This window comes from Cannabis sativa, chromosome 7 (assembly GCF_029168945.1).
Source record: "Cannabis sativa cultivar Pink pepper isolate KNU-18-1 chromosome 7, ASM2916894v1, whole genome shotgun sequence".
Classification (NCBI taxonomy): domain Eukaryota; kingdom Viridiplantae; phylum Streptophyta; class Magnoliopsida; order Rosales; family Cannabaceae; genus Cannabis; species Cannabis sativa.
Genome location: NC_083607.1, coordinates 24143772 through 24159130, shown reverse-complemented (window position 1 = coordinate 24159130; position 15359 = coordinate 24143772).

Here is a 15359-nt window from a genome sequence, read left to right as displayed (position 1 = left end):
ACTTCTTCTTTGTCTTGGGTCTTGAAGTAGAGGCTACATGTGCCTCAGGTTTAACCGTCCCATTACCATTCCCAGAATTGTGAGGTTTACTCCCTTTCTTCTTTGGTCCTCCAATCAAATTTTCATATGTCTGAAGGTCATTGACTAACGCATGAAAGTCTATCTCCTTTTTATTCATGACATAATTTGATGTATAGGGCAGAAAAGCTGGAGTCAGACTATTCAAGATACGTCTTACTTGAGAAGTGTGATCCATTTCAGCACCATGATTTTGGGCTTCCTGGAAATAACTTGCCATTAGGAGAACATGATCACGCACATTCTGATGGGGTTCCATCCGTGCATTGATGAACTTCTTAGTCGCCTCAAAGCGAGACTGAATAGATGCCATACCGAATAGCTCAGTTAACTGCGTCAGAATTTCTGCAGCCGTGTCGGTTTTTGCAAACTTTGTTTTAAGGGTGTCAACCATGCTGGAAAGCATGAAGTATCGAGCTTTATTGTTAGCATTCTGCGAACGCTCGAACTTCTCTTTAACAACTTTGGTTGCATTGTAACCCGACTGTTCAGGAGACGGCTCAGTTAAGACAAACAAGGCACTTTCTTCTATGAGAGAAATATTAATGTTCTCATTCCATTTTGGGAAGTTAGATCCATTTAGCTTATTTTCAGTGAAGAGTGATAACATGGGATTTGACATGGCTATACAGGATACTACAAAATAATAAATAGAAATCAATTTTGGTTTAACACAAAATCCAATCCAGAAATTATAAGCACATAGCAAGTAGGAATGATAAGAGAAAATACTAAAAAATACAATCCTAAATAATTTCCAAGGTTTTCAACAAACTGATATCAGTGTCCCGTTTAGGCGAGAGTCAAAGCTACCATCCATTGAATAGAGTTGTCAGCTCATCTAAAATAATGAATATTCTAGCAACCTTTTATTCGATCAAGATTGGAATCCAGCGTTGTCCCGTTTAGGTGAGAGTCAAGGCTATTCTATCTTATGAGCTTCTACCATTGTTTCATATTTTGTAAGTCAAATACAGTTGCCACCATTAGGGTGATCAATACCATATAAAACACTTACAAATATACTTATCTTTCGAGATTAAACGGTGCTAACTTGCTAATGAACGTTCCTCCATTAGGGAGGATTACTCACTAAAACAAAATTTATGTAAAACCAACAATAGAGATCGAATATCTTAATAATAATAAAGCCCATTATTTAAAATGTATTTTCTTTTATTATTTATAATATATATATTCATTAAATATCAAATTTAGAATAAAACTCTAAATAAAATTTAATTTAATATTTATAAAATTATACTTAGATGGTTATGAAAATAAATTGAATTATTTCCATCTTAGTATTAATTTTCCAATAAATATTAAGAAAATTATTTAATTTAAGTTATACTAATTTAAATTAATTTGCAACTCAAATTTAAATTTTCATAAGAATATATTTATTGTATTTTGAAAAAGAAAGTATAATACTATACTATTTTCGAAATACTTAAATAATAATTATTAGAAAAATACTTTAAGCAAAAATATCATCTATCTAGATTTTCTTTTAGACTAATTAATTCAATTTCAAATAATATATTTTAGTTCATTTATTTTAAATTAATCATTAAATAAAAAAACATTGATTTAAGTTGATTCAAAAAATAATTAAAATAAATAATTAATTTACAACTTTAATCTATTTTTCATGATAAATTCAAAATCATCTTGCACAATTAGATGCAATTTCGAAATTGATTAATAAAATAAATAAAATATATTTTGAAAATTATTAAATTTAAGTTGTAAAAATAAATTTCAACTTAAAATAATTTTCTATTTAATTAAGTGTAAAAAAAAAATTTAAGTATCATGATGAAAATCAACTTAGATATTTAATTTTTCAATTTAATTAAATGTATTAAATTCAAGAAGTAAATAATTAAGTGTAGAGAAGGCTTAATTATTAATTTCTAGTTTAATACTAAGAAAAATATTCTTAACTTGAATTGTACCAAAATTAATTATAAAATAATTAATTTCACAATGTATAATATTTTTCTACTTAATATTAGAAATAATAAGTAAACTAGAAATAACTATCTAGAAAATATCTCATTTCAACTAAGTATCTTTTCAAAAAAAAAAAAAAATTGAAAAATATCTAATTTAAGTTGTTATAGAAAGAATCTAAAACTTAAATATTTTCAAATTTGAATTCAATTAAATATCAAAAAAAAAAAAATTAAGTTATAAGCCCTTAATTTGAAAAATATTCCATTTTAAGTTTAAAACTAACTTAAAAAATATCTCAAGAATCTTCAATAACTAATTCCTAGAATTCCTCAACTTAATTTTAAATTCAAAAAATATTCAAATTTAAGTTAGATAAGAAAAATCAGTTAAAATAACTAATTTATAACTTAAATAGGAATATTTAATAAATAAGCTTCAGAAAGAATCTAGTTAGTTAAAATTCTTTATTTAATTAAATACAAGAAAAGTACAAATAGTTTATCTAGAAATAATATCTAAAAACTAAGAGTGTTTTTCTTAAAATTAACTTTAAAATATTAAAATAAAAAATAAATTTCATATATTTTAAAAGTTAATTATGTTGCTAATAAATTTTATTAGGTTAAACTAATTTAATTAGCCTAGCACAGTTATTCAAATCAGGCAAATGGGCCTTCACAATTGGGGTAGTTCATGTGAGGGGGAGCTGGGTTCAGTATCTCGTACCCACTTCTATTGGCCCCAAACTCTCACACAAGGCCCAAAAGAGAGGAATTTAACCTTAAAATGAACAACTGTTATTAATTGAATAGGTCCAAAAACTAAATGGACCTAAATAAAATCTATCATGGTGTGACATTTTATTTACCAACAACCTATATGCATCTATAATAAAATAAACATATAGGCTCACACAGGCACACAGATTTGGATGGACCCTATCATGTTACTAGGTCATACACAGATGAAAGAAGAATGTAAAATTTACCTGTTACAAATTATTTACTTGACCTATTGACAATTGAACCATGGATTAAAATCAGATCATTGGATCTGTCAACAAGTTAACCATGGCAATTTAGATCAAGCAATAATAGGTTTTATAAAACTTACACATAAGCTAAAACACATACTCCTGCAACTAGATGAACTGGATAGTTGGATGTAGGATTTATTTAATTTTAAATAATTAAATTTCGAAAATAATAAATAATAATAAAAAATTTTGGTATTTTAAATGAAATTAAATAATAAAAAAATTAAATTAATCCAACAATTTTTGAAAAATTAGATTTCAACTAACCTAAATATCATTTCAAAAATAATTGCTAACCACCTTTTAAATTTTTAAAGTTATTTTATAAATTAAATACAAAATAATAAAAAAAATAAATATTTTTCAGATTTTATAATTTAATTTAAATAAAAATAACAAAATTTAAAAGTTAGCAAAATATCTTATTTCTATTTAAAATATCATGATTATAGTAATCTTATTTTAAATTTGAATAAGGTCAAATTATTTAAAAAAAATTTAAGTTGTAAAAAAAAAATAATATGTGACCTTAAATTTAAAAATAAGATAAAATAATCAAATTTAAAAAAATAAGATAAAAAATCAAACAAAAAGATAGATTTTTGCCTATTTTCAAATTCAAATTATACTAATATCTAAAATTAATTTTAAAAAATTCAAATTAATTTAATTCTGATAATTAGATTTGAAAATTGAAAAATCAAAATCAAAATACAAAACTACACAAAAAATCGGAAGTTAATTCCATGAAATAGCATGAAAAATCAAAGAAAACGAAAAAAATTACGAGCTGCACGGATGGTATGCACAGCATACCACCCGCGCGCGCACAAGGAGAAGGGGGACCGAGATTCCTCGGCGCTGGAGGCTGCAAGCAGCCATTCCGCGCGCGTGAGGAAGGGTGATCATCATCGTGATTTTTTCGATTTTCAAAAATTCATAACTAATTCAAATAAAATCGAAATTGAGTTCTGTAAAAAAGTAAATTGCTTAATTTTTCCCAAACTATCCAATGAAAATAATTCCAAAAACAGATTATTAATTATTTTTCACGAAAATTCACAAACATCAATCAATCATCATACAACACATAGATAAACATGAAACCATCCAAATCACATACAAATCGTTTTAAGTCCAAATTTCTTGCAAGAAAATCAATTACCATGGCTTTGAGGCTTGTTGTTGGAATTTATTTTACCAGGATCTCAGATCTACTCACAAGTATGTTGTTTAACACCCTAAATATGAACTTTGTAAAATGATAATTAAACACATATAAAGTTAAGAAAACCTTACATTGGTAGCAGTGGAATAATGTCTCCTTCCACTCAGATCTCTAACCCTTGTATCCTTTCTGTCGCAGAGTATTATCAAGATCTAAGCCCGAATGTCCTTCTCTTTGTGTGTGATCCTTCACAGTCTTCCAATCGATGATTGAGGTACCACTTGCGGTGTGTGGGCACTACTCTATCACTAGAGGGTTCGAAATTGTGAAGAGGAAGAGAGAGAGAGAGGTAGGGTCGGCTATAGAGAGAGAAATTGGAAGGCTCAGTTTTGTTGAAAAGGCAATCTTAAGAAAACTTGTTATTTTGACTGAGCCATCACTTTCTATTTATAGGCAACTACTAGGTTTAGGTTAGTAATTATTTGGCATTAAAATAATAAAAATATTAATTGGAAAAACTTACTCAAGTGGCCGGCCATAGGTGTTAATGGGCCTCACTTGGATTTTGCAGTTTTCACAATTTTTATTTTTATTTTCTCAAAAACGCCAATTTTCCAATTCTAACCATTTAAATGCCAAAACTAATTATTTAATAACTAAAATAGTTTATTAAATAATATTGTCATTTAATATAATTATAAATTAGACATATAGAGTCTCTTAATTAATAAATAAACCTAGAATCTCTTTTCTTTACAATTTCACCCCTCCTTAGTGAAAATTCACAAATTAGACATAGTCTAACTTTAGAATTATAATTGATTAATAATAAATAAATTATCGAGTCCTACAAGAAGTATGGTCTCAACTAGAATGGGGACTATGGATCTATATGCTGAGCTTCCAATAAGTGAACCGAATTTACTAAGTAAATCCCTACTTATTAATTCCTTGTTGAATCCACTCTTAGAACTTGGAATTGCACTCTCAGACTTATATAGAGCATTCTATATGTTTCACGATATAGATATGCTATCTCATTTAACCATCGTTATAATCTTAATGTGATCAAAGATCCTCTATATAGATGATTTACATCGAGATGGAATAAATTTACCGTTTTGACCCCTCAATGTATTTGGCCCCTTAAAACACTTAGCTACCTGTAAATGATGTTTTAGTGATCTAAGAATTAGTCACTGAAAAAAGAGCTCATCCACTTACTTCAATTTAGCTAAGCTCGAAGGGAATCATCACTTGACTTCTATACACCAGTAGAAGCTATAGATTCCATATTTATGTTCAGCGCTCCCACTCAGTCATACTATCATGTTCCCAAAATATACGTATCACCCTGACCCAAAAGTAGGCTTAACTAATAAATTAAAGAACATGAATAGCACTCTTGAGTTGAGCCTAAGCATATTACGATTTAGATTCTTTTAATCTAAGATCAACTACTGATATTGACTTGGAATGATACAACGGTAAGATTATAATATCTTAACTAAGTTCAATATCGGTCCAGTCCAATGTATACTCCATATATTCGAAACCAGTATACTTTACCAATGTCCTGGAAAAAACATAACACTTACTCCAAGTGTAAGTACACATCATCGCTGATTATCACATCAGTGTAAATCCAAAACACTGATGAAACGGGGACTTAGTCATTTGAATCATATAATCACAATCACATTCCACTATGTTGACAATACTGTAATTGTGAATAAATATATGTTCTGGACTTAACAGATTTTGTGTATATATATATATTAAACATATTAAACCATAATCATGAAAAATCCATCCAAACATAAATCACTTAAAAATTCTTACATTGATAACTAATCAGATTGTAAAGGGTTTTATTTAGGGCACAAAACCCAGCATAGCGCTCCCACTCAATTGTACTACCATGTTCCCAAAATGTACGTATCACCCTAACCAAAAAGTAGGCTTAACTAACAAATCAAAGAACATGTATAATACTCTTGAGATCAAACCTAATCATGTCAGGATTAAGATCATTTGATCTAGGATCAACTAGGTGATATTTTGAATAGATATTACGGTAAATTTATCATATCTAATCAAAGTTCAATATCTGTCCCTTCCAATGTATACTACATACATCCGATACTGGTAAACTTTGCCGATTCCCTGGAAAGGACATAACACTTATCCAAGGTGTAAGTATACCTATTACTGATTATCATGCCAGTCTAAATCCAGTAAAACTAACAAATCAGGGAATTAAACTTTTGAACATATAAACATGACTATATTCCACTGTGCTGACAATAATATAATCATGAACAAAAATATATGTTCTGGACTTAATAGAATTTATACATAAAATCCTGAAATAAATCATGTGAACCATGCAACATAAAATGTGATTTCTAATTTTTATTAATTATTAAATCTGATTATATTAAAATAGATTTTATTTAGGGCACAAAACCCAACATTGTCACATCCTATTACAGAGAGAATACTACATAGTACACTTGATCCGGATATCAAGATGTTATGATTAATTGAAATGCACTTTTTGTTTTATATTAGTGCAAGTGGGAGTTTGTTGGGTTTTGTGCCTTAAATAAAACCTATTTCAATATAATCAGATTTACTAATTAATAAAAGATCAGAAATCGTTTTTATGTTGCATGATTCGCATAATTTATTTTATGACTATGTTTAATGTATAAATTCTATTAAGTCTGGAACATATGTAAATATATGTATGTATATTTGTTCGTGATTATAGTGCCGTCAGCACAGCAGAATATAATCATGATTATATGTTCAAAAGTTTAATTCCCATGATTTTTCAGCTCTTTGTATTTAGACTGGCATGATAATCAGCGATAAGGTATACTTACACCTTGGATAAGTGTTATGTCCTTTCCAGGGTATTGGCATAGTTTACTAGTATCAGATGTATTGAGTATACATTGGAAGGGAGCAATATTGATCTGGGATAAGATATCATAAACTTACCATTATATCTTTGTAAGTCAATATCAATGGTTAATCTTAGGTTTATGGATCTTAATTCTTATATGGTTAGGTTCAACTTAGTTGTATTATTTATGTTCTTCAAGTTGTTCGTGGAAGCTAACTTATGGTTCTGGCGGATATTTACATCTTGGGAACATGGTAGTTCAATTGAGTGGGAGCGCATATCATAGATATGGAATGTATAGCTTTTATAAGTATTTAGAAGTGAAACGATGATTTCCTTTGAGCTTAGCTTGATAGAGATAAATGATTGAGATCTCATTTCAGTAATTATATTAGTTTACTGAAATATCATTTATAGGTAGCTAAGTGTTTTAAGGATAAAATACATTGAAGAGTAGAACGGTAAATTTATCCCTATTCAGTGTAGATCATCTGTAGAGGATCTTTGACTATTAGGATTGTAACAATGGATAATCACAACGTATTTATATCGTGGTACATATAGAGCGTTCTATATAATTGAGAGTGCTATTCAATTCCAAATCTACATTGGTGTAAGGCGTAATTAATAAGTTGAGAATTTATTTGGTGAATTCTAGATCTACTTATTGAAAGCTCAGTTATATAGGCCCATGGTCCCTTCACTAGTCGAGATAATACTACTGGCAGACTCAGTCAATTGATCTTAATTAATCAATTATAATTTTAAAATAAAACTATGTCTTATTTAAGAATTTCACTAAGCGAGGGCTTTATTATGAAGAAAAGAGGTTTTGGGGTCAATTTGTTAATTAAGAGACTTTGCCTGGTTTAATTAATAAATTATATAAATGACAATTTTATTTGATAATTAATTATAATTATTAAATAAATAGTTTTGGCATTTATAGGATTGAATTGGAAAGTATGGTATTATTGAAAGAAGAATAAGTGGTTGGAAAAAGTGGCAACATTCTAACTAGAAACTAGTCCATTGAGTAAGGCCTAAAAGTTATTTTTGCCCAATATTTAATTCTTTTTTAATACATATAATTCAGCCCTAAGCCCTAGTTGAAACACTATAAAAGGAACATGATGCTCTCACTCGTCCACTTGATGACTTCAACCAAATCAAACCTAGTTTTTTGTGTCAGACAACTATTAGATGAGAGAGTTCCTTCCTTAGTGATTTCAGCTTCCTTCATTGTTCTTCACATTCGAAACCTTGAGCGAAAGAGTGCCATGCCTAGACATATCAAGTCAAGTACTCAATCATAGTGAGTAAGACGGTGGTAACCAAACCCGAAGGAGAGAAAGAGATCCAAGTTCAGATCTTGATAATGCTCTGCTACAAAAAGGAATCAAGGGCTAGAGATCTTGAACGGAATGAATCACTATATTCCGCTGCAATCAATGTAAGATTTTCTTAAACCCTTAAATGTTTAATTTTATTGTTTTAGAAAATTAATATTTAGGATGTTAATTCAACATACATGTTAGTAAATCTAGATCCTCTTAAAATATTCCCAACAAAACCTTACATTGGTTGCAGCGGAATTAAATGACTCCTTCCACTCAGATTTGAGCCCGACACTCCTTCAGTTGTTTGGATTCTTCATAATCTTACACACTATGATTGATTAACTTGCTATGGGTGGAAATGCACTCAATCACTAAGGCTAGAATTTTTATAGTGACAAAGACTAAGAATTTGGAATTAGAAGAGAGAAAAGAAGAAGAAGAAGTCAGAAAACACTAGTTGTCAGATAGAATGAAGACTATGTTTAAAGCTGTAGAAGCATTAGTCTTGATAGTGAGACCTTTCTCTTCTTCTTATACTAGTTCTACAAGGGTTAGGATTGAATTATTTGGAATAAAAAATAATAAAAATAGTGCAAAAATAGGGTTAAGTGGCTGGCCCCTTATGTGGGTCCATCACTGGTTAGAGTTTTGCTATTTTTCTCAATCATTTATCTATTTTTCACATATACCACTTTTCGCACTTTCAATCCTATAAATACCAAAACTATTTTTTTAATAATTAAATTAATTATTAAATAAAATTGTCATTTATATTATTTATTAATTAGACTCCATAAAGTCTCTTAATTAACAAATAAACCCTAAAATTCTATTTCTTCACAATCAGGCCATAACTTAGTGAAAATTCATAAACTAGACAAGCAGTTTGTCTAACTTTAGAATTATAATTGATTAATTAAAATCAATTAACCGAGTCTTACAAGCATTTTGTCTCAACTAATATGGGGACCACGGGCCTATATAATCGAGCTTCCAAAAAGCAGATCTAGAATTTACCAAGTAAATTCTCTAACTTAATAATTCCTCCTTGCACCACTATCGATTTGGAATTGCACTCTCAGTTATATAGAACACTCTATATGTTCCACGATATAGATACGCTATGAGATTATCCATTTGTTATTATCCCAATAATCAATGATCCTCTATAGATGATTTACATTGAATAGGGATTAATTTACCGTTACACCCTTCAATGTATTTTATCCTTAAAACACTTAGCTACCTATAAATGATATTTCAGTGAACTAATATAATCACTGAAATTAGTACTCAACCATTTATCTCTGTTAAGCCAAGCTCAAAGGAAATCATCATTTGACTTCTATATCCGAATAGAAGCTATAAATTTTGTATCTATGATTAGTGGTCCCACTCAATTGATCTACCATGTTCTTAACCTATATGTCACAACAAGAACAATTTGGTCGACTTTAACGAACAAATTTAAGAACACAAATAATGCAACTGAACTAGAACCTAACCATCTCAAGATTGAGATCACTTGATCTAGGATCAACTAGGTGATATTGAATTGAATAGATATTACGGTAAGTTTATCATATCTAGTTCAAGTTCAATATCGGCCCCTTCCAATGCATACTCCATGCATCCAACCCAAGCTTACTTTAACCAATGCCCTGGAAAGGACATAGCACTTATCCAAGGTGCAAGTAAACTACATTGTAGATTATCCTATCAGTTAAAACCTATGTTCTGATAAATCATAGGAATACATTTAATCACACAATCTTGATTACTTTCCACTGTGTTGATGACACAATAAACAAGAATATCAATGTGATAAGGATTTGGATGAATTTATAAATCAAATAAACAAATAAATGATCATATGAACCAAATAACACACCAAATAAGTAATGAAAATAAATTTGTTTCTTTATTGATAACTGAATAGAAAAGATTACATTGAAATAGAGTTTTATTTAGGGCACAAAGCCCAACAGTTTGAATATTGTTTGATGTAATTGTGGTTAGGGGCTCTACTTCGACCCACTTAGTGAAGTAATCTACTGCCACTACTGCATGTTGGACTCCACCTTTTTCCTTAGGAAGTGAGCCTATGAGATCGATACCTTAGATCAAAAATGGCCATGGAGTTTGCATGCCCTTGAGCTCATTCAAGGCTGCTCTGGGTATTTTGGAGAATCTCTGGCACTTGTCACATCTTTCACATAATCAATTAAATTTTTTATCATTGTTGGCCAAAAGTTTCCTTGCCTAAATATCTTCTTTGAGATGTTTTTTCACCCAGTGTGGTTTCCATGGAAGCCTTCATGTACCTCGATCGTGAGAAACTTGGCTTCTTCGTGCGTGATAGACCTTAACAGAGCAGTGAGTAGCTTATTCTACGTCTTTCTCCATCCATGATTATAAAGCAAGCGACTTTACGTATCATCTTCTTAGCTCTGATCCTGTCTACTAGGAGAATACCTTGCTCCAAGTATTTAGCTATCAAAGTCATCCTTGATGGACAGTTGTCGATCATGAGAATAGGCTCGATCGAGTCTTTGCTGATGCTAGGCTGAGAAAGGTATTTGATGGGAACTATGGTTAGGGAGTTAAATCCATTATTCTATCTAGTTTTGTTAGGGAAACCACATTTCCATTCTGTTCATGTGGTACTTATTGAATGGAGTAGTGTTTCAGCTTGTCTAAGAGGTCTTTAGCTCTGCTCAAGTATGCTATATTTTTGAGTCCTCGTGCTTGATATTCACTTACGATTTGATGACAACTAACTGAGATTAATGTACATCTCTAGTGATTCAGCTTTGATGGACGGTTCCAATTGATGTCTTACTAGGAATGCCTCATACCCTGCCTCATTGTTTGTTATGGTGAATTTGATCTACAATTCATAGTGGGTGCAAAATCCTTTGGGAGTTATGAGGATAAGTCCTACGCCAGATTCATGTTTATTGGAAGATCCATCTATGTAAAGATTCAAAGAGGGTATAGAGTCCTTCTAAGCTACCATCTCTGATTTGGGACTCTAGTCTACACGGACCATGAGGTTATCTTCTTTGATGCCAGTGCATTCAGTGATGAAATCAGCTAATTCTTGGCATTTGATTATTCTTTGAGGCTGATAGGGAATTTCAAACTAACCAAGCTCTACTGCCCATTTAAGTAGATGCCTTGATGCTTTTGGCTTCATAAGAAATTGCTTGATTCTTTGGTCAGTAAAAAATTTAATTGTAGAGCTTAAAAGTGTGGCCTAAGATTTCTAGAGGTCAATACTAAGAAATAAGCTAAGTTTTCAATATGGGTTACCTAGACTCAACCCTATTGAGATGCTTGCTCATGTAATACACCAAATGCTCATGCATTAGAGCAGCACTGGATGCATGCTCCATGATAGAAAATTGATCAATAATTCTTTGTTGTCTATTGATTTTGAAAGGATTAGAGATTGGGTCAAATGATTTTTGAGAACTTTGAAGGCTTGCTCGCACTTATTTGTCCATTTGAACCCTTTACTGGTTTCTCTTACAAGGTTGAAGAAAGGAACACACATATCGATTGATTTGGAGACAAATCGACAAAGTGGGGCGATTAGTTTGGTGAGGCTTTGCACGTCTTTTATCCCCGACTGTGACTTCATGTCTTTTAGTGCCTTTATTTTTTCTTGATTTACTACATTTCCTCAAGATTTGACAATGAATCCAAGAAACTTTCCTAATTGGACATCTAAATCATATTTTAGGGGGTTCAGCTTAATCTTATAAGCGCGCATGAGGCTGAAGCATCCCATCAAATGATTAATGTGGTTTTGGAAGTCCTTTAATTAGCCGACATGTCATTGACATAGACTTTAATATTATTCCATATTAAATCATGGAACATACAGTTAACATGCCTTTAATACATAGCTCTAGCATTTTTGAGTCGGAAGGGCATCCCTTTGTAGCTGTATAACTCGATGTATGTTTATAAATTAGTGTGATCTTCATCAGGTGCATACATGCTTATTTGGTTTTAGCCGGAGTATGTGGCCCTAAATGTGTGGAGTTCATGGGTGTTCTTTCCTCCTTTCCCATTGACCCCATGCGCCTTAGTGTTATGGTAGGGGAGTCTGGTGATTTCTTGTTCTTGTTTTTTGAGTTTCTAGCTCAAGAAACAACTTCTTCCTATTTGATAAAGCCATCTACTTGTTCAAGGAAGTCATTCATGGTGTACACTACCTTTAGGAAAATATCTAAAATTAGGGGATTCATCTTTTTGAGCCCAACTGCGAGTGCCATAACCTGAGCATCTTGGCTAAGTATCTTAGTCTTATCAGCTACCTCTAAGAATCATTGAATTAGGTCAACGAGGGATTTTTCATCTTGTTGCTTCACGTCTACTAGACCCTTGGGTTCCATTTGGCATTACCGAGATGTAGTAAATAGATATCCAAAGGCATCCACAAGCTCTTTTCATGAATAAATTGACCCAGGGACAAGCTTGATATACCATCATTAAGCTATGTCTGTCAGTGTGGCAAGGAAGATTCTACAACAAACATCATCCCTTACCTTTTGTAGATCGATTTGCAATTCAAAGTAGTGGATATGCAACAATGAGTCATCTTTCCCAATGTATTGATGCCAGGTGGGACTCTTAAACTTCAAAGGAATTTCTAAACCTTTGATTCAGTCCAAGAGCAGTGAGTGTCGTTCTTGGTCCAACTCAAACTTTGATAGCTTCGCAGTTGTGATTCCCTTTACCAAAGTGGCTAGGGTATCAAATTTGTCCTTGTTGATACCACGGGTGGTGGTCTATGTCCCTGTTTGACCTTCAGCTAATCGATTAATGGGGTCACCGCTAAAAGCTTCCGCTTCCACTAGCCATCTCTTGTTAAGGTATCTCACATGTCTTTTTGCTTTCCAAGCTAATAAAAAAAATTTCAACTTGGGTCTGGATATGGCCTCTTGACCACGAGGTCGTGAAAGAAATGTTAGGGATTTAACCTGTATGAGGACAGAGTCCTACTCATAATGATCACTGTGAGGGTGATCATCCGAAACACCATAACGACTTATCCCTTCAATATAGTCTTCCGCAGGGTCAGGTGCTAGGGGAGTTGAACTAATTTCTCATGTTTAGCTCTTCCTCATGCATAGGAGGGAAGTACTCATATAGCTAGCAATCAGGACTATGAGCAAAGTACCTTCACTAAACACCCCTTTCATAACAGAAGTACTTCCTAGTGTAGAATGATTCATTATTCCTCACCCTCCAAATGTCACACCCCTCAGTTTCATGGTAGATCCTCCTGGTTCCTCCCCAAGGTTGTTGAAGGTCCATTCCCCTTTACAGGGTAACAGGGCTTAGAGTCATTAGTCCTATGATGAGAATCTTGCAGAGGAGATTATTTTCTTGCATTGTTTAGATTGTTCCAAGAATGATTGTGGTTTGTCCTATTAGTGACAGGTGGTGAGCCTGTAGGTCCACGTTCCTGATTCTAGGTCGTTTCTAATAGGATTTATGCCTTTAAAATCCTGTAAATACATTTCAGTTTATAAATATAATTTAAACATTTTTTATAGGGTTAAATGTTAAATTATTAATATTTAATATTTAATAACTTATATATAAATATTGAAAAATTTATTATTCATACATGAGACTATGACTTGTATTATACGGAGTATTAAGATCACTAAGCCATGAATGAAATAGTCGCTAACATATGTAAGTTTTGGAATCTTTATGCAATAGTTAATAGCGCAGTTAACTAATGTCTATTATTCGAAGTAAGCGATATCGATTCAAATTACTGATGTAGTATGACATCTAAGTGAAGGTATTGTATATAACAGAGTGTTGGGATTTATTTTACTAGAATCGAGATGTACTAACAAGCACGTTTCATTAACACTCTAAATATGAATTCTTTAATACGATGAAATTAAACAGATAAGAGTTTAGAAAATCTTACATTGATTGCAGCGCAATAGTAATGACTCATTCTGCTCAGATCTCTAACCCTTGTTCCTTTCTGTAACACAGTAGATCTGAGCCTGAATCTCTTTCTCTCATTCAGGTTGGTTACCACCGTCTTTCGCACTATGATTGAGTACTTGACTTGCTATGTGTGGGCATGGCACTCTATCACTATGGGAAAATTGGTGAAGAACAATAAAGGAGGTCTAAAAATCACTATAGAAGCTGTCTCTCATCTACTAGTTGTCAGAGAATGAAAACTAGGTTTTAGGTTGGTGGAATAGTCATTTGTTAGATGAGATGAAAGCATCATGTTCCTTTTATAGTATTTCAACTAGGGTTTAGGTTTAAATTATATGATTAAAAAGAATAAAATAATGGGCAAAAATCCATCACTAGTGGTTGGCCACTTAATGGGCCTCACTAGTTACAATTTTACCACTTTATTTCAATCACTTATTCTTCTTTCAATAATACCATATTTTTCAATTTCAATCCTATAAATGCTAAAACTATTTATTTAATAATTATAATTAATTATCAAATAAAATTGCTATTTATATTATTTATTAATTAGACTTAACAAAGTCTCTTAATTAACAAATAAACTCCAAAACATCTTTTCTTCATAATTAAGCCCTTACTCAGTGAAAATTCGTAAATAAGACATAGTCTAATTTTAGAATTATAATTGATTAATTAAAACCAATTAATGAAGTCTACAAGCAGTATTATCTCAACTAGTGTGGGGACCATGGGCCTATATAATCAAGCTTCCAATAAGTAGATCTAGAATTTACAAAGTAAATTCTCTAACTTATTAATTCCTCACTCTTAATTATATAGAACACTCTATATGTACCAAGATATAGATACGTTATGATTATCCAT